This window comes from Vicia villosa, unplaced genomic scaffold, assembly GCF_029867415.1.
Source record: "Vicia villosa cultivar HV-30 ecotype Madison, WI unplaced genomic scaffold, Vvil1.0 ctg.000321F_1_1_1, whole genome shotgun sequence".
Taxonomy (NCBI): Eukaryota; Viridiplantae; Streptophyta; class Magnoliopsida; order Fabales; family Fabaceae; genus Vicia; species Vicia villosa.
The window spans coordinates 27,400-49,900 of NW_026705143.1; the positions used below are offsets into that span (position 1 = coordinate 27,400).

General features: G+C 31.3%; 1 long non-coding RNA gene and 1 pseudogene across 1 annotated transcript; one reads left to right on the top strand and one right to left on the bottom strand.

Moving 5' to 3' along the window:
• Positions 1-4,607, top strand: part of LOC131626786 (uncharacterized) — a 30,569-nt pseudogene extending 25,962 nt beyond the window's left edge.
• LOC131626787 (uncharacterized) lies at positions 3,612-4,657 on the bottom strand. The gene is made up of 2 exons (XR_009291278.1): positions 4,301-4,657; positions 3,612-4,229 (listed from the first exon to the last, which is right to left on the bottom strand). It is a non-coding gene; the product is annotated as an uncharacterized LOC131626787 (long non-coding RNA).
• Positions 4,658-22,501: the final 17,844 nt, after the last annotated feature.

Genomic DNA, 22,501 nt, shown 5'->3' on the forward strand with positions numbered 1-22,501 from the left:
TTTTCTCGATGAGCTTTGAATAGTGCCGAAATTGACAAGTTACAGTATTAAAGACTAGTGGAGAAAGTTGATTTACTTGGCACACACTAGACTTGATTTGGCTTATTTGGTGAGCCAATTCATGCATGATCCGAGGGTGAGGCACTTGCAGAAGAATGTAGATCGTGTTCTACTATGATAGGAGTCGAGATGGATAATTGGGAACCCTTATTTCTCAATTAATTTCTGTCTGATATGTGCAGCAGACAGAGTTACTACTTCAACTGTTTCAGATAGTTAGGACATAATTTATATATATTATTTGTTCTAATATTTTGGATTATTTTTGTCTATATATCAGGTACTTTCAAATTGATAAGTAAATGCGTTAAAGGGGAGGGATTTTCCGGGACAAAACGATACTTTGGCGATCTAGGGAAAACCGTAGGTTTTTAGTTCCTTGTTGTCTATAATCATTCCATCGAATTAAATATTTGAGTATGGAGCATCAGGAGATTAATCAATTTGTGATGGCTCCGCAGTTGAAATCCGCAGGTTCCAATATAGCTTTTGCAGCTGTAGCAGAGATATCAGACTCAATTCTGAGAGGTGCAGAAGCAAATGGTTTTGACGGATTGGTACTGAATCAGCACCTTTCGTTTTATTTTTAAAATTTGATTAGGTTCACTTAAGCCGGGTTATATTCTCTGCTGCATTAATTGTTATGTGTTTGATGTTTGCATTTTGACAAATTTGATTTTCAAGATGAGTGGGTTTCACCAAGGCATTCTGAAATTGGCTATGGAGCCATCAGTTCTGGGAACTGCTCTGATGGAAGGTGGTTCTGATAGAAAGATATTGCTTGATCAAAGTCCAGGAGTTGATGAGGTATTGAATAATCTTGTTATATCTATAGTATTTTAAGATTGAATAAAATTATGTTGAAAATCTCTGTATTTTTCTCCCTTTGATTGTATGTTTTTACTGAAGAGTGAAGAGTATTTCTTGATTCTTTTTTTATATCAACAACAAATATTTCAGACTTATTTTCAGGGTGTAAGGAATGTATGCTTATACTAAGCATACAAATAGCTAAAAAGAAGACGGAACTAAATAGTTTTGTTTAGTTCCAATATGCTATTAACCTTTAGAATATTAATTAAAAGTCTATTTGAAGAAGGGGGGTAATTAAAAGTCACACTGCAGTTCTTGTAGAGTCAGCCCTCAAGCTGGCAGAGGCAGCGACAGAGTTTGGCTTTGTCATGTTTACTGTACAAATAGGTCAACATAGGCTAAGATGAGACAGAGATTGAGACTCAAGAATAAGAGGGAAGGGTACTCTTGGTAGTGGCAAGAAAGGCCTGGGTCTTAGTGGAGGAGGGCAATGGCCCCTGGCCTTTGGTCATGGCAGAGCCCGGCTGTGAGACTTTCGGTCCCTTTGCGGAGGAGAACTGCCATGGATCCCTTTGCGAAAGAGAACTACAGTGGGTGGCAGCAAAGTGTGGGTAGCTTCTGTTGCTGGTTTGTGGTTTCAAGACGGAAAAAGGCATTTTGCTGGTTAGATCTTCTATCCATAATTGACTCTGCATAGTCAGCATCGGTATATGTTTCAAGACCCACTCTCCAGTTCCTTTAAAACAAAATTCCTCTACCAATTGTTTCTTTTAAATATTGTATAACTCAGAGCGCAACTTGTAAATGAATCTCCGTTGGTCGGTGCATGAATTGACTGACTAAGCTAACAACAAAAGTGTTGGAATTTCCGCCTTTATTGTGTTCCTTCCCTAGTCGCCTGATTGTGGCATTTGGCTTGTCTTTATTGCAGCCTCTAACAGGTTCGAAGGGGTGAATTTATTCCCACATTGCTTATTGCTTAGAGATATAACGTGTGTAGTGTTAAAAATATTTGAGCAGCCGTCACCTTACAAGCTGTTTTTGTGGGAATGAGTTAGGTCATACTCAAATTCTAAGCTGGTATCAAAGTCATCCTAGATTCGTTGTTGGGCTTCCCGCGTTGCCCACACTTCAGGCTCGTTAGAATTTCTGCCTTATTGTGGTCCGCCCCTAATCGCCTAATTGTGACGTTTGGTTTGCCTTTATTGTAGCTTCCAACACCTACTTTGTGTTGTGTTTGAAGGGGTGAATTTGGTCCTACATTGCTTAGAGATATGACTTGTGCAGTATTTATAAAATTTGGGCAGCTCTCATCTTACAAGCTGGTTTTGTAAGGACGAGTTAAACCCTACTCAAATTCTAAGATGATATCAGAGCTTAGTTGTAAGGCATATTTTAGAATATCCTTTCAATGTTAACTATATTGATTACGATAATGACTTCAGTTTCTGACACATTTGTATAACTAAAAAAAACCTATTCTTTATTTTTTCATTTAATTTTTGAATTTCTCATTGAGGTCCACAGTAACTAATCAGATGCATGGTCTGCTGCAGTTATACATTGAAGGATATATCCAAGCCATGCTGGATACAGTTTATAGACAAGAATATCTTAGAGTCAGAGTTATTGACAATCAGGTAATAGTTAAGTTATGTGTACATATATATGGTGAAGTATGCATAGGAGATTTTTTTGAAACTTGACATTCATGTGGAAATTTTTATTTTCATGTCTTGGGAGAACACTACTAGCACATTCTTTGGAATGAAAGTTTAAGCAAAAACCTTGTTTTGAGAATGTTGTTCGCATACATTTGCATGATATAATTGCTCGATTTTTACCACAGGAAAGCATAGAAATTGTGAAATCATTGAACAATATATATTAAACAATGGATGAAAGGATGTTAGGCACTACGACTAGTCTGTTGGGGGAAAGGAAAAGGCTAACGTTTTGTTTGATTTACATTTTTTATTTATTTTTAATTTTAATTACTAAAATTATTACAATGTTTTCACTTTATTATCTGCTTTTGTTTTGTACAGAATCCCTAACAAAGAACATCTTGTTAAGGGGGTTTCTGTTTCTTAACTGCATTGAGATTGGGATGCCTGTTGTGCATTGTTATTCTTGAGTTTTGGTTTGCAGGCTGTTTGCAATTTTTTCGAATAGTTTTCTTGTAGAGGACATAAATTTTTTCTTTGTAATTTTATGCTTTGTTAATGGATTTCTTTTCCTATTTAAGAAAAAAAAATCCATATACTGTCTGGTTGTGATGGAATCTTGCGATGTTTAGGTTATCCTGAAGAACTTACCACCAAATCTTTCTCTTATCAATGACATTATGGATCATGTTAAGGAGTTCCTTATGAGTAAGGCATTGCTAAAAGGAGATCTCTCAACTATTTCCCATCCTTTACGCCGTCTTCGTGGAGAAACTGTATGTTCTGTTCTATTGAGCATGGCTCTATTATCATTTTATTGCATCTTTTTCTTCTCTTTTTAGTATCTATGTTTTCCTTTTAGTCATCTTTTATCACTTTACTTAAATTTCATGATTATGAATGATGATGTTTGTTGGCCTATGTTCCCTACCTCTAATTTAAAGCATCTTGTTCTCTTTTTATGTGTTCATATATTTAAGATCTTGTGGTTGAACTTCCACTTCAACCTGGATATCTGTCATTGTATTCATCAGAGAACTACAAGTCTACTATATATACAAGAGCCAAAGCAAATACAATCCCATAATATTACAATCATATGAAAACAAAATCAGCTATCTTAGGAGTCTTAGTGTCCTACCAAAAAAATCAAATATTAAATACAAAATATACTTGCTATCAAGAATTCCCAAACTAATACTTTGCATCTTGGAATGCATTAATTTAGTTTGGAGGTGCTTCAAAATGTTACGCTTGATTTTACAGTTAAAGTTTAATCCATATTGCGTGCTTGACTTGTTTTTGTAAAGGGTAATTTATATGCTTCTTGCTGTATACAATCAACAATGGCATAATCCTTAAGTAATCTACCCAGTCATGTACGAACACATTGATTCAGAAACTCTTTGTTGCAGGAATGGCGAATAGGACCAACATTATTGACATTGTGCGAACATCTTTTTGTTAGCTTTGCAATACGCATACTGCGAAGGCAGGCTAACAAGTTCGTTTTGAGCATTAAGCGGGAAAATCAGTCAGAGGTTGGTGATCATTCAGATGAGCCTGCAAACTCTATTATTCAGAAAGTGCAGAAAGTGAATTTCCTTCAAAAATGGGGCATCGCCAGATTTATCCTGTCTGGTTTGTTAGCTTATATTGACGGCCGTTTATGTCGTAGGATTCCCAATCCTGTAGTGAGGAGAGTAGTTAGTGGTTTTATGTTAAGTTACATTGACAACAATGATGAAAAATAATCTTACAATTGCCACTATTCAAGCTATGCTCGCAAAAAGCAATAGAGGATGTGATGGATGAAGTCTCCGTTTGTGGCGTGACATGCTGAAACACGCTCATCTTGTACATGAGAATATCAGTGACTTACTTGCAGTGTCAAGTTCAAATGAATTAGACTATACAGTATCTCTGTTTTGCATATATCATAGGAGATTTTTCTAGTTGCTGGTCGGGTAATACATTTTAACACTTCCCTTGCTTTGGATTATCCTGTTTTTATTTTCAAGCTGTTGCATTGTTAAGTATGTATATATTTGGAATTTAAGTGCTAAACACCTTACAAGTAACTATAATACTAAAGCATATTATTAAATCAAATGCTTGAGTTTATAGTAGTTGTAGTATAGCAAATGAAATGCAAGTTGATTCAGCATAATAAACTTAGCCACGTAGAAAAAAGTGAGATGTGGCATCGCGCAACCTTGACAACACATAGTTTAGCAGAGTCAACAGAATTTCTCCGCTGGTTTTTCGGTCTCGTCATTCGCTACGTGCTCTTTGTTCCTTACGCCTATATTTTGGCTCAGCAGTATATAACAATAAATAAATAAATAAATGAAGTTATACAAATAATAAGGTTAATTATTACACCGTCTTTCTGTCACCACCATAATATAACATGAGTGAACTTCAACCTTATGTTCGTGCTAGCTATATACCATACTCTATACCATGACATATTAACAACAACAATATTCTTATTCTTATTATCAACAAAACGAGAATGGCTTTTACGGTTTCAAGTTCTAAATCAGCTTTGACTGCGGAGAAGGGGAAGGGAAGTACTGATCACCACAACAAAGACAAAGGGGACAATAATAAGGTCTCTTTGAAAGTTGGCGATGACATCTCAAGCCAGCTCCAGTTAAAATCCTTTTCTCAAACAATGGATAAACATGTTGTCCTTCGACGCATCAAGAAACACAAGTCCTATAACAAAGCCAAAAGCGCTTTTGAATCTCTTCTAGGAATTTTGAAAACCGAGGCAAACGCCCAAGAACAGAAGTTGCTCCAACATGATGACACGTTCTCTTCTCCTTAATTAATAGAAACATGCATGCATTATGATATGACCAACCTTTAATCTGATGTATGACCTGGCCTTGAATAACTGTTTCTGTTATTATGCAGATTGTAACTAGTATACTTAATTACTAATTACCCTCGAGTGCATCGTGTTTAAGTTTTTTGTTTACTTTGTATAGACAAATATTAGTAAATAGTAAGTTGAATTATCTATTTAACCTAAGTATTTATATATATATATATATATATATATATATATATATATATATATATATATATATATATATATATATATATATATATATATATATATATATATATATATATATATATATAATTTTAGTATGAATATTATTATTTGTTTTTTTTTTCTTGTCAATTTAAACTAATGTTCTATTCAATCAGTTCAAGTCACTTATCTATTTTGTTAGCAAAATTTTATGTTTTGGATTTTAATATCATGATTTTTAGGGTGTTTGATTTCTATAATAAACAGGAAGCACGTACCCGGATCCATATTGGTGATTCTTGTTCTGTTCTTGATTCTGGAATGAAATTGTTCTCTTCTCTCTTCTTTCTTCCTTTAATTTGTATCTTTGATGATGAAAATACTTTTGTGTATTTGTGAGAAATGAAAAGGAAATGAGAACCTGGATCCATGTTGGTGATTCTTGTTCTGTTCTTGATTCTGGAATGAAATTGTTTTCTTCTCTCTTCCTTCTTCCTTTAATTTGTACCTTTGATGATGAAGATACCTTTGTGTATTTGTAAGAAATGAAAAGGAAATGAGAAAAGTTGATGTTGCTTGTCTAAAGGTGTTTTTTTATAGGCATTTTATTTCAACAGTTGCAACTCATTTTTAAGAGTCATGTCCTTATAGTCATGAAGAGGGATTTAAATTTTATTTTGAATTTCAAAATAAACACCCATTGACTTAATTATCCATCAACTTAAATAATCATCAAATTACGGTATCTTTTATTTAAAGTTAAACTTTTAATTACATGAGTCATATTTAATAGATTAATAAAATAATCCAACAACTTGACTCATGTGACAACTTGATGTTTCAATGTTATACCATAATTGTGAATCATTCATTGAAATCAATAAGTCATTATCTTTAATAAACTAAAATGACCGGATCATGGCGGTCTCAAGTTATTCATCGACTTGATTCCTTCCATGTATCACGAATCAATCCAATTCAAATAACTTTAAAGAATACAATAATGTGTTTTTCATGTCCTTTTTAACAAAAACACATTTGTCATCACATATTAACAATAATATATACAATATGATATAGATAACAAAACTAACCAGAAACATAACTTTAATTGAATTCACAAGTGTCATACAATACGAACATTAAGCTTTTCATGTATATATACCGTTCAAACTATAATGTTAACAAGGACTTTTATATAATGCCCATTCTTTAAACATGGCCAACAAATGTCTTGGGCGGTAAATCTTTAGTTAACGGATCCGCTATGATTAAAATCTTTATCAATATGTTCAAATGACACTTTTGTTTCTGCACTTCTTCCTTCAATAATAAGTACTTTAATTTCATGTGTTTATCACCATTTTAATGCTTATCTTTCTTAGAGAAAAAGACATATGCAGAATTATGACAAAAATCCTTAGAGGCCTTACTATACCATCGACAATACCAAGCCCTAAGGTAGAATTCTGCAACCACAATGATTGAATTGTAGCTCAAAACATTCCACAAATTCTGCCTGTATAGAAGATGAAGCAATTATAGACTATTTTCCATTCTTCCATGATATTGATCCTTCAGTAAGAAGAAAACATACTCAAATAAGGATTTCCTTGAGTCCACACATTCCAAAGTTTAAATCCGATAGTCAACCACTTCAAGTGATCTGACCTTCTATATGTGAGCGTTTAATCTTTGGTGCCTTGTAAGTACCTAAGAACTTTCCTTGCAACTGTCCATGACTTATGCGAACGAGATTGGATCCTCATCAATGCTTAAGTGAATAATTATTTGTTGCCTAGTTGTGTTGTATGATGACGACACAACTATATGGACACTAACATAAAAAATATTCTTTAGGTGTCCATAAGTCTCCATAATGTCCACTTTATGTGATTTCTCACTTCCACTGAACTAGCCATTTTCAATAAAACTATACCTTTTCATATGTTTTATACACCTTTTCTTTTGCTTGATAATCATAAAGATATCTTAAACTAGATTCATTCATGTCCACAGTTCATTAGGAGTCTTAGGAATTGTCTTGCCATGAATCATATTGAAGCAAATACGCTGCGGTCCTTAATGTGTACATCCACACTGAAAATGATATATTATTATAATTTAACATTGAACTGATCATCCATGAGAGTACATTATGCTTTTCAACAACACCATTTTGTTGTCGTGCGACATGCAGAGTATATTGTTCACATTTACCACAACTTTAGAGAAACTTTGTAAATGGACCTAGACATTATCCTTTCTAATCAAGTTCAAGACAACCTATTAGACCTTTCATCTTATGTAATATCCTCTATAATGGTTGCACATTTTTCATCCATTATTAATATCATAACTAAGTCCATAACACCATACTAGTAACCGCGAAGATTTAAAACACGCTCATACGTTAAAGCTTTGATTAAATTTCATGGATTCAAACTAATCATCTTTAAACATGTATCAAAGTTCACCTTTGGATAAAACTTAAATGCATCATTTCAATAAAAGTTAATCATACTCAAAACGACATGCATGTCTATCTTTGGATATACAAGCATCAAGTATGACAACAAATACGTTAATTTCATTATTATAAGTCATGATCCATATTTGGATGATCTTTATGTCTTATAATAAATTTTATTGAACAAAATATGTTTATCTCGTAACATCCTAATCATGTTCAATTGCATAATTTAAAATTATAAACTTTAATTAATTTGATCACTTTGGTGATTAACAAATTTCTAATCCAAATAATTCCAAATTAAACGGTACACTTTTTCACTTTCAAAATCAAATAATAAATTGAAGTTCATAATCAATATTCAATTGTAAATTTTTATGAATTTGACCACTTTGGTGATTAACAAATTCTAGATCCATTAAACACTATTATTATGAATTACATAATTGAATTGGTATAATATGAAAATAAAAACTTTAATAGATTTATCTACTTTGATTATCTAACAAATACTTTAAAATTTAAAATTTTCAATTTCAGTTATCCTTAAACAAATTAAATTTGAAAAATAAACAAAAGCAATGAATTTTATAATCAAACCATTGTGTGTGAAAATTAACAATTCAAATTCATATTCATGTCAACACTATCTTTAAAATTTGAATTGATTAATATATATTATATTATGTCATTCAATGCTGGAAAATTATAATATCGGTAATTATGCTCTCATACCAACTGTTAGCAAAATTTTATGTTTTGGATCTTGATATCATGATTTTCACGGTGTTCTGATTTCTATAAATAACAATAAGCACGTACCCGGATCCATATTGGTGATTCTTGTTCTGTTCTTGATTCTGGAATGAAATTGTTCTCTTCTCTCTTCCTTCTTCCTTTAATTTGTATCTTTGATGATGAATATACCTTTGTGTATTTGTGAGAAATGAAAAGGAAATGAGAAAAGTTGATGTTGCTTGCCTAAAGGTGTTTTTTTATAGGCATTTTATTCCAACAGTTGCAACTCATTTTCAAGAGTCATGTCCCTATAGTCACGAAGAGAGAGAAGAAATATTTAAATTTTATTTTGAATTTCAAAATAAACACCCCATTGACTTAATTATCCATAAACCTAAATAATCATCACATTAAGATCACATTAAGGTATCTTTTATTTAAAGCCAAACTTTTAATTACATGAGTCATATTTAATGGATTAATAAAATAATCCAACACAACTCTCCAGTTTGATTTGTTTTGTGCCATGTAAATTATGCTCAAATTAAATGGTTAAACCCCATTATTATTTTAGAAGTTAAAATTAAAATAGTTATGATTTATAACTGAAAAACAAGTTAATCAAAATTATTATTTTTTTGATAAATTTAGTTTTCTTATGAATGTAAAATGACATGTAAATATTTATCTATTTAATTCTTAAATTTGTTTAATTATATATATCCTCTTCTATTTGACTTGATTCATTAAATTGGTCTTTTTATTTTAACTTTAAACAACTATAATCTTCTTTTTATACTTTTGTATTTAAAATTAATAATGTTTTATTTTTTAAATGAGATTTTTTTTTGTGAAATATAATAAATCATAGTATTTAAATATATCGAAGAATTTTATAAGTTAAAAAATAAACCCTCATCAATTATTTTTAAAAAAATGTAACAGGAAATTAAAACAGTTTGAGTTTAAAATAAGGGATTTCTATTAATTAAAATATATCCGAATCATTTTAACTTACATTGTCCCCAACTACCTTTGGTAAGAGTAGTTGGACCTGTTGAGACACAAGTTGTTATTACCCTTGATCATTAGGAATCCCTTCATTGTTGACGCTCCTAGGTTTCGCACTGGCATAACATTTTGGATTTAATGAATTGGTAGAATAGGCTCTTGAGAAGCACCAAAGAAGTCAGCAATTCGACCTATATGTTGTGCCAATTGCTGATAACTCTAGTTAGTGTTTTGAATCCAAGGATTAAACACCAGGCCTATTTGTTGCGTAAGCATATTAACCATGTCATGATTACTCTCATCCATTTGTTGCTTCATTGATTGGAGGGAATTAGTGTTAAAAGCGACATAACTTGAGGGATGTATCATAACCCTCCTTGTGGTTTTTCCATTCGAATGATATTGTTTATTGCAGATCTTGATGCTAAGTATGGATTGAGAGGTGACACAATAGACATTGCATTATCTACATATGTCGATGTGTTAGTTTGTAGATATGTCATTATTGTAATTGTCATGCCATAAAGATAATCCCTACTAGGGGGTAACTTAAAGCTTGGGAGGAAAGAATGTCTCTGGTCTCCCATTACTGCTTGTGTGACCTCAGTGGTAGTTGGGATACTCACATAATAAGGTGGGGAAACCACCAATTTAGGTGATATCATCGACACTAATATATGGCTTATAACAGGAGGAGTTACTCCAATGTTTGTTGAAGTTCTTGCACTATCAACCACCGATTCAGTCGATTGTTCTTCTACAATTAGAGCATTGTTCGGGGAAGGGGTTTCTTTAACATCAGAAGATTCATTTTTAGAAGAGTTTTACCACTCCTTAGATGCATACATACTCAATAATTGAAAGTATTTCATGTATGAAGAACTAATAAACAGTAAAAGACACAACACTTTTCATGCAGAAGTTAAAATTTCTTGCACAAAAGGGTCTCACTGAGCGTGTCGATTTGTTTACTGGTATTTTTAATAAATCAAATCACAATTTTTTGTTCACTTAATGGATTAAACTTGAAAACAAATTCTAAGGACAATTTGTGCAGAAAAGTACAATGAAAAGTGTTTGTCATTGGAACTTAGATGTTTGAATATTGACAAACTGAACATAAACTCTAATTGAAAAAAATATAGAATTACTTTGGAAGAAGAAAATAGACAAAATCATAATAAATGTCATTAGAGTAAATGATTTGATTAAAAAGACTTAAAAATTGAAAGGAAAGGACGCAAACTCATACATTTTCTCACAAACGATTTCTCTTTGTGACTTCTGTAACACCCCAAATCTACCAAACATTTATATTAAAAACAGAGTGCCAAAATTTCAACTTAAACTGAGTTATTACATTTCAACTTGAAAACCAACGGCAAAATAACTAAATTATAACGGATACATAGCACATAATAAGTTGAAGAATTATAAACAATTATTTAGTCTTTAATTAATTCAACTTTAATAAAATAACTGCAACGGGTTTCACAATGTTAATACTTCAAAAGAAACATAGCATCTTTTAAACAACTTAATCAATACAACAACTTTTCAAAATAACAACTTTAGTTCAACCGGAAACAACATAAAATCAAATAAGCGTTCAATCCCCCCGAGTGCTACGTATCAGAGCGACGACACCAATAAGCTATTAAGTCCTTACTCCTCGCTACATGCACGTTACCAATATAAAGGCAACATCGAACAAAATAAAGAAAGGGTGAGATATCGAAAAGTATAAGCAAAAGTATGATAATTGATATATTAGACATAATTGATATATTAGACATAGAATCATACAATGTTCACCACATTCAGAAACAACCACAATATAACAATCAACCAAGCAACATAGCAATAACAACGACGTCAAAATGCAACTCAACACGAAGTCGACTATGCAAATGCATGTGGATCCATCGGAGTATAACTCCCAACTTAATCATATGCCAGGTTATCGAGGAATTTCAACAACTTGTTCTTTTGTAGTATTTCTGGAGACACTATGTAAAACTATTGTCATTCACTTATATAGAGTTATTACAAAGTGCATTGGAGTTAATTACACTATGAAAAACCTCTATAACTAACTCCTTGAGACTCGAGCTCCCTTCCGCAGGGCCATCCCTCTCAGGGTTCCTCTAATTAACTTTTAACACTCCAATATACACCAACAAATGTCACTTTATATCTTTCATAATATATCATTCTAGTTAAATAAATATTTTATTATATGAGTTTTTCTATGTCAATAAATTATTAATGTTTATTTTTAATATCATTTTATCCAAACAAAATTAACTAGTTTATAATTGGTAATTAATGTATTAAAATGACCTATAGATTGAAAAGTGTTTAACAAATTATAACATTAATACATCGCTATACATATAAATTTATGAAACTCTTTGTCATTCTTTTAAGGAGATGAATAAATATGTTGATGTTCTTGTTAGAGTTGGTTGCAGGATAAATCAAGGGATTGTATTTTTCAATTTGGTGTCAGAAGTTTTTATCGAAACTTTTAGACAAAAATGCTAGAGATGTTATCCCTTCTTTTTGTTTGGTGTGTGTATATTTCTTTGTAGGCCCTCTTTGTAATAAAAAAGAAATTAACTTGAGTATCATATACAAAATCTATTTAAAAAGTATATTTATTTTAAAACAAATTAACATACAAAATAACTTAATTATAAATAATCAAATAATGGACACACAATTAATTAGGATAGTGATTATTCTATATTTAAGTTAATTCGGTTAACCAAACATGAATTGTTTCTTTTTCTTATCTAAACCAAATGAGCATACGTGCATTATATTTAGTTGGCTTAGAGATATAGCATATCTAACTCGACCTAAATGTTGGATTGGGTAAGAAGTAGATTCTCTTTGATTCTCTCCAAGTTGCGTCCAACAACAATAACACTATGCTAATCTCTTTATTCTCTTCAAGTTGCTTCCAACAACAACTACACTATGCCAATAATAGGAGAAATTTTTTTAAGACAATATCTCTATTCATCCCATAATACTCTTATGTATCTAGTGCAATTATATTTATGTCCTGTTTACGGAGATGCATATTAGAAAATACTTTTTTAATATTAAAATTTAAGTTTTTACGAAGGTACATCTACGAAAATATTTTAAATAAAAAAATATTGAGAAAATTTTCAAAATAATTCAGTTAAGAGAAGGTTCCGTAAATACATCTACGAAACAAATCAACGTTGAATAAAAAAAAATATTTTCTGAGATACACCTAACAAAATGACATTTTTGATAATGCATATAGTGTCTAAGAACCCTTTCCTAGATTTAGAGTTTCTATGTTTTCAATCTACCACATTTCACTAAACCCAATCTTATTATAATATTTGCCAAATTTTATCGTCATTTAAAAAAAATGTAATGCAATATTTTTTATCAATGTTTTTTTTTTATATATTATGAATGAGGTTTTAGGTATAAGGACACAAGTAGTATTTTATATTTTGTGACCTAAGGGCGAGACACAAACAATGGTGGTAGTTGCTGTCCAGTGTCCACACAATACACGTATCCCACTCCATTGATCATCTTGTGTTATGTCTTAGTAATTGTTTTTATTATTGGGCAAGTACTATCACCATCATCAAGATGTTCCATTGTTAAAGTAATTTTGTGGGCCATTTTCTTTGTATACTCCCTTTTTCGTGATAATTCCTAGTTGACTTTTATCACCCACAAATTAGGTGATTAACATATTGTCATATTATATTTTTAAACAATGATAATTTTTAATTTTTAATATAACTTTATTTTTTTCTATTTTTATTTATGTTGACTATAAAAATTACCGATATTAATAAATAAATTCAATGATCAATCTAACATTTGAGTTAGATCTTTTTAGATTCTAAATTAATATTTTAAAGTTCAAGTTTTTAAAAATTGTTTTTGCAAGAACAATTATGTCATAAGAAAATACATTAATAAATAATAGATCATACCGTACTTTGAATATTTTTTCATCCACCTTTTAACTAGTCTCATGTTCTTTTGATGCAAACAATTGGAATATTAGATGATTCAGATGCGTGTGTTGTTTGGTGCTTAAGATGTGCTTGATCTCGTCAATGACAGTTACATGGTGGTTGCTACAGATGCAACGAAAGTGCAAAGAAACGTGTAACGTGAAACAAGGAAGAAGGATCAGAAAGATTTGTTCTACATCCATCAGTGTGTGGATGTGAATGTGTTTGAGAAGATCTTTGATTCGACGAAGGTGAAGGCTGCATAAGACACACTGGTATGGTGCTATGGCGGTGACACATCAGTGAAGAATGTGAAGCTTCAGTCTCTACGTAAGAAGTATGAGAATATTAACATGAAGAACAATGAGAAGGTACATGAGTACATCTCCAGAGTGATTCTGATCACCAATGAGATGAAAACTTGTGGAGAAACGCTCTCAGTACAAGTGATTATTGAGAAGGTACTGAGATCATTTACTCTCAGTTTGATTACATTGTTGTCGTTATTGAACATTCTAAGGATCTAAGCACTATGAGAATTGAATAGTTGCAAAGTAGTCTAGAAGCACAAGAGTTGTGTCTAATAGAGAGAACCTCTGAGAGAGAGGTAGAGTAAGCTCTGAAACCTTCTTCTGGTAGGAAGAGTCATGTGCCTTCTTGTTCAGAAGCCAAGAAGATACATGGTGGTTCTTAGAAGTCAAAAGCGTCAAACTCTGATGAGAAGAAACATCAGAAGGGAAGGGATAAGCTTGACAAGAAGAAGATTCAATGCTACTTCTGTAAGAATTTTGGACATTATGCTTCTGAGTGTAAGTAAAATAAAGGAAAAAAGTCAGAAGAAGTAAATATAGCTAGAGAGTCTAATTATGAACCTGTGATATTGATGGCTTATGAGTTTGACAATAGTCAATTTGTCAGAATGTTGGTATATGGATACTGGCTACTCAAATCACATAATTGGCTACTCCATAAAGAGGACAAAGATTAGATGTGTTGATAATAAGTTTTTAATACCAAAGGATTGGGAAATGCCAGAATCAAAGTGAAGAATGGTAAAATTGTTCTGATCAAAGATGTTTGGTATGTTCCGGACATGAAAAGTAATCTAATGAATGTATGTCAGCTAATTGATAAAGGTATCTCAGTTACTATGAAAGACAATCTCTTGAAGTTGTATGATTCCAATTAGAAGCTAGTTATGCAATCTGAGCATCGAAGCAACAAAATATTCAAGGTGAATGTGGAGACAATTGAAACTAAATGCGTTAGTACATAAGGTGCTGAAGGTGACAGTGAGCTGTGGCATAAGAGATTGGGCATCTGAACTTTAGAAGCTCGGGGCATATGAGTTCTAAGAAGTTGGTACATGGCATTCTAAAGATTGTGAAACCTAAGAAGTCATGTGAGATATGGATGAAAGGTAAGCAACCTAAATTTCCGTTTGCATCAGAAGTGGTTCTAAGAGAAAAGCAAGCTTTAGGAGTTGTGCATTCTGATGAGTATAGGACATTCCCAAAACCTTCACTTGGAGAAAACAAGTATTTTGTGTCATTTGTGTATGAGTTTTCAAGAATGACATGGGTAGCACTCATCAAGTTTAAGCATAAGGTATTTACTGAGTTTCAAAAGTTCAAGATGAAGGCAAAAAAACAGAGTGGTCAGAAGCTGAAGATTCTTATAACTGATGGTGGAGGTGAGTATAACTCTACAAAGTTCAGACAATTATGTGAAGAAAATGGAGTTGAGCATGAAGTGACTACTCCGTATACTCCATAACATAATGGTCTTGCTGAAAGAAGAAATCGTACTTTGCTTGATATGATGAGGAGCATGCTGAAATAGACTCTAAAGGCGAAGTCATTTCAGTGTGCCATGTTAGTATACTCTAAACCTGTGAATATAGATGAAGCACTCAAGAAGAAATTTTGGCTGAAGGCCATGAAGGAAGAACTTGAGATTATAGAGAGTAACAAGATGATAAATTCCAAATTGTAGTTATTTTTGTATATAGTTTTACAACACTTATCGGCTCTTTTTTCTAAACTTGTGTGTGAATGCATACATTTTCGTTATCTTTGTACATATAGTGTATTATTTGAGTTTTTGATTCGTTTATGTACCATTTGATCGTTTGTTCATTCATTTTATAGGTATTGATGCATATTGGAGTCCTGAGCAATAAAGTGTCGAAAATACGGCTTCAAATGCGCAATTTTGGAGAAAATAATGATTGAGGCCGATAGGCCCAAAGTCCAATGCGCTACCACTTTTCATTGGCAGAACCAGAGTTGGGTTTACGAGCCCGCTTAGCGCTCTCAGACCGCTAAGCGCGGTCACTTTTTCCTGCCCAGATATTTTCAATATGTGGCATCCCGCTAAGTCTAGTGAGCCAGTGTATCGCGACTGTGTAAATTTTGCCTATATGTATTTCATTTTTCAGCCATTTCTGGGTTATGGTTTTTGGTTTTTTTGTCTCAATTCCATCAGTCTCATTCTTATGTTTGATTAGCTTAGAAAACAATAATCGGGTTTTGCATTTGGATGATCGGAGATGGATTTCTCATTAATTGGAGCTGATAACCCGTGAAATGTTTGGTTTTTCTTTATTCCTCTTTATTCATTTCTCTTTTGTTGAATTTTGTTTGTATATTTACTCTGAACATTTGTATTTTTGTTGATCATGGTGTAGCACAAAATCTGCTTTGCAAATCAATCTGGATTCTTTCCTTAATCTTTTTTCATTTATGTTTGAATTTGTGTTGTTGTAGAAATAGACATAACAAGTCTTGATCAGGGAATGGAATCTGTTAGTTTCTCGATTCAAGAGATAAGGTTGGAGCTAACAATCACTTGTGTATCGAAGCTTAATGCTTCTGTGTTTAAGTTTCACACGAGAGATCGCCGACGCGACACTAGTGAAAATTAGGTATTTAACACCTTTTTAGAGAATTAATACCTATTTTTTTCGGTGTGATTGCTATCGGTATTGAAAGTATGACTTTAACACCTATTTTAAAACAGATATCATATATTGATTTAACACCAATATTAAACTGGTGTTATAAGTGTTACAAATGGGTCTCAAAAGTAACATTTAGCATATTAATCCTCTTTAAAACTGGTGTAAACTTATAATTAGTACCTACTTTGTCTAAAAACAGGTGTAACAAATTTATTAGAGAAAATTGGATTAGAAACTAACTTATAACACTTTTATTTCTTATAAAATGGATGTTAAACATATATATCATACCGATATTTTTTTCCAAAAAAGGGGGTTTAAAGTTTAATGGAAAACGTTATTTAGTTTGAAATCAATTTTTTACATCTATTTTTTTTCTTAAAAGAGGTGTATAACGTATGTATAATACACATTGTTTCTTAAAGTTGATGGTATAGGCGACATATATTTTTGATATTATTTAAATTGAAACGCCTATTTTTCTCTAAAATGGGTATGAAAGAATACTTAGCATATTTGTTTAAGCTTAATAAAATTAAATAAGTATTATTGCTTTTTCAACTCAATAAAACTAAAATTGTAAATTTTGGATTTAGATATAACAAATTATACCAAACCTTATAAATAGTATAAAAATAAAATCTTGATGATGTAAATAAAAATTTAAAAACAAAATTCTATAGTAAAAAAAGTCACTATTAATTCTTATATAAATCTTTTATCTAACTCCTTATTACTTTCTCTTTAACTTGATGTTGTTCTTCGACTATTTGCAAAAAAAATTGAGCTCATAGTTGTCGGATGTTATCAATGACATCTTTGTCATATGGTGATGGATCATCATATATTTACAAAGTCAAACGGTAAAATAAATTAAACGAGTACATGTTAAAACAAGAAGATATGTGATTTACAGATTGAAAATTGAAATTCTTTATTATTACCTTGTGTAATCCTTGAAATATATCCGTCTTGTCAAACATATTTTTCATCACATAATAACCACAAGTCCAAGTGTTGTCTTGTTGATGTGCCTACATATTGAATGAACAAAAAAAATGCATATAACAATTATATATAAACATTAATCGTCCTATAAAATATCAATGAATTTAAGACAATTTTCTTTACAAATTTAAAGACAAGACAAAATTTCAAAAGAAAGAGAAGGAAATAATTATGAGTTGTTGAGAAACTTAAAACAAAAATTTAAATACCATTGATTATTTTTTGTTATGAATTATGCACTGTTTCTAGAAATAGTACGAGAATGGAGACATAATTAAATAAATAATAATGACTATGTCATTTATATAAATGAATCTTTAATTTGTCTTAATATTATTATATCTTGTTGAAAATAAAAAGTAACTGTATTATAAAAATATTAATATCAAATATTGAATTATAAACTCATGATATTTTCATTGATATATAATAGCAATAAATATGTTGGATATAAATAAATTTAAGTTGGCATACCTTCACACTGAATCTTTTTATGTATTTAATCTTAATTTTCCCAAAAGAAATGTAGTTTTTTAACTACTTTATAAATAAATAAAACAAATAATTTCTTATAAATCAATATATTTCCCTCTAACATTACACTCAAATTACCACAAGAATAAAAGTCACTGATGCTATTTTATATTCAATACCTTCAGATAAATATCTCAACAATTTGCGGTTTGTTTCGATAATAAAAGTCACAAGAATAAAAGTCACAAGTATAAATTTTTAACATTTAAAATAGTAAAAAAATAAGAGATAAATATCTCAACAATTTGCGGTTTGTTTTGATAACCTGATGTGCATTAGAACAAAGTGAGAACACTGATTCTCAGAGAGGACAGTAACACACAACAAGAGATAAATCGAGAGAAATTATAAATTAAGAATGAAATTGATTCCAATTGGAGAAAGATTAAATCTCAAAAGGAAGAGATAATTGATATCTTTGTGATTCAAAACTAATTTCAAAAGGATTTTTTTATTCTGAATGTAATTAGAGAGGATTTTTTGTGTATCATTGATTGAGAGAAGAATTAAAAAAGAGGTAGAACCGTGTGAATCAAATGAGATAATAAGAGTTTTAGTAGACATTTTTATGAAATTTTAGTTTAGCGCGGGCGTTTGAAGCGGAAGTGTTTTTGTTTTAGCAGCTCTAGAGCAAATTCTTTTCATAAAGAGTATAAAACAAATCCAACAGTTAATTTATCACATTTATTTTTACTAAAATTAGGCATGGATATAAATACATGATTTGTCACTTTTTTGATTTTATACTTGATTTTGTTAAAATCAGATATCTAATATAAAATCAATTTATTTGTCTTAAATTTGATTCATATTTATCACCCGTTTTCATAAATAATTGGTGTTAATGGTTAATTCTAAAACTTAACTTTTCATTTTAATTACAAAATTGCCATTACATATAAATTGTATACCTTTTTTAAAGAAAATAGGTGTGATATGAATAATTCTAATGTTATTTATGCACTAGTGCGAGAATATATATGTTCTTGCAACTTTGCGTTAGATATAACCTTAGTTGTGATACGTCTCGCCGGTGTTGTAGAAATGGACACTGATGGGAGAGATACGTGATGATTTTGACGAGTATTGTAGGTTCAGTGCAACTGATCGACAGGTTTAAGTTTGTGATGAGTAGTGTATATTCATGCTTGATAGGTTATTCTCTCTGAAGAATGTATTTATTTTTCTGTTTATACGTTTTACTTTTAATTCATTTTAACCCAAGCTCAAAAACAAGGAAATGGTTGAATGACATTCTTTCCCTCCATTGTTCTCCGTGGATACGATAAAACCTAGAATACTACCAATCTTTTGATTGCCTCTTTACTGTGTCAACACAAGACTTTGGAGTTGATTGAACTTCCAAAGGAGAAGAAAGTCATCAGCGTCAGATGGGTTTTTAAGGTGAAGTTGAAGTTGGATGGATAAATTAGGAAACAGAAAGCAAGGTTAGTAGCTAGAGGTTTTCTTCAGAAATCTGGGCTATATCACTTTGAGGTGTTTGCACCTGTAGGTAGACCTAAAACAATCAGGTTGGTGATTGCTATAACTGCTAATAGGAATTGGTCTATGATACATTTGGATGTTAAATATGCATTTCTGAACGATCCTTTACAAGATGAAGTTTTTGAGTCGCAATCTCCTGGATTTGTGAAAAAGAATCAGGAAGGGGTGATATGCAAGTTCCATAAAGCATTGTATGGGTTGAAGCAAGCACCCGGAGCTTGGAATTTGAAGATTGGTTCATTATTCAAGAAGTAAGGGTTTCAGAAATGTGAGATGGAATATGGTGTTTATGTTCAGCATACTTCAGGAGGCAATGTGTTTACGGCATGTCTTTATGTTGATGACATATTGTTGACATGGAGCTGTTCTATTGAGATAGTCAAGTTACAGAAGATGCTGATGAATGAATTTGAGATGACTGACCTAGGAAAGTTGATATATTTTTTAGGGATGGAGGTTTTGTACTCTAAGAAGGGTATCATTTTGTATCAACTAAAGTATGAACTTGAGCTTCTAAAGAGATTCGAGCTAACAAATTGCAAATCTGCGATTACACTTGCTGAGACGAATTACAAGCTGGATTCAGATGATGAGGGTGATGATGTAGATGATACAACTTCCAAATAGTTGGTAGGCTCGTTGAGATATCTCTGTAATACCAGACCTGGAATTTGTTACGTAGTTGGAATAATGAGTAGGTTTATGAATAAACCAAAGTGGTCACATTACTAAGCTGTTGTTAGGATTCTGAGGTATATTAAGGAGACTTTGAAGTTTGGAGTTTTGTTCCCTTATGATGTTGAATGTTTGTCAGAGCTGATGTGCTACTCAAACTCTGACTGGTGTGGTGATAAAGTTGACAGAAGAAGTACTTCTGGATATTTATTCAAATATCTAAGAAGTCATATTTTTTGGTGCTCCAAGAAGCAACATGTGGTTGCCTTATAAACGTGTGAAGCTGAATACGTTGCAAGTGCTTTGTTTGCATATCAAGTTGTGTGGTTGCTGAATTTGTTGTAGGATTTGAAGATCAAGGTGAAAAATCCTGTGAAGTTGATGATTGACAACAAATCAGCTATAAGCCTTGATAAGAACCCAGTGTTGCATGGGAGAAGCAAGCACATTGACACAAAGCTCTATTTTTTTAAGGAATCAATTCCATAATGGAGTGCTAGAAGTTGTTCACTATAGCACCCAAAAGCAACTTGCAGATGTTTCGACGAAAGCTGTCAAGACTGAACACTTCATCAATTTGAGGAATGGAATTGGTGTTGTTGATTTTATCTCTGAATGTGAATTAAGTGATTGTGTTAAAGTGTAATTGCACATTCTGAGTGTTTGTTGTTAAGTTGTTTTGAGCCTTCGACTTTAATTAGTTTGACCTAATATGCATTTGGTATATATATTGCATTTTTCCTTTGTAATGAGAGTAGAAAGAATCATTCATTATTCATTGTAACTGTTTTCAATTGAGAAAAGTTAGTTACAATTTTCTCTCTTCTCTCTCTTTCATCATCTACATCTTCAACCTTGTGCTCCAACAGTCAACATGATATTGAACTATTAAAATTTTTATTCTTAATTGTATATAAAAAAGTGTAGTGTCCACATTACCTCTTTCAAAATCATTTAAAAAAATAAATAAATTGTTTAAATGTTTATACTAATCTTTGAGAGTGTGACTTAACCTTAAGTTTAAAAATATGTTCCAGTTTTTTAGAGTCTTCAAAATTAAGAGGTTGTTTTATATGGGCTTTCTTTTAGTAATAACATCAGCTAAAAAATAACTTTTGATATCCATTTAATATATGATGATATTATGATCAAAACCATAAGCTAATAATAATACAATAACTTTTTAATTTAGATACATAAGCAAAAGTTTTAGTATAATAAATATCTTTCTATTGACAACAACCTTGAGCTATCAGTCTACATTTATTTTTTATCAGTTCTCCTTGTTCAATCAGTTTTTTATTTACAAAAAGCTATTTTATTTCAATGATGTTCTTTCCTTCAGGTGATGAAACTAGATACCAAACATCTTTCTTTTCGTTGAAACAAGTTAAGTTCTTCTTGCATAACGATTATCTGTTTACCTTCATTTAAAGCTTCATATATGGATGAATGTTATACAAATGATAGTATTCCCACAAAAGAGTAATCATTTTTTAATGATACTATGGTTCTCAAAATATCTTCTTTGTGTGTTCAAAGATATAATCTCCCAGATGAGACACTTTGTATTTTTAGACTATCACCAAAGCCATTATTATCATCTGATTTTCCATAGACTTCTTACCTAGAAATTTCTTCACCTTAGACTACATTACGTGATTCATAATATCCAGAGGGATTTTTATTCGATGCATTTTATCTAGATGGTGTTGATTCAGATTCCTCTTTGATTTGAAGTTGTCAAAATTTTCAACTGTCTTTAAAGTATTAATATCATGCTTTTTTTTTGTTATCAAACTTTACATGAGTCAATACTTTCACAACCAAGATGTTTTTGTTATATACTATGTATTTTTAGAGCGTCAGAATATGTTAATAAGATACACTTTTGTGTCTATGAATCAAATTTGTTAAGGTGTTTTGCAATATTCAAAGTGTAATAGGTACATCCAAATTGATAAAAATATAAAATGCTAA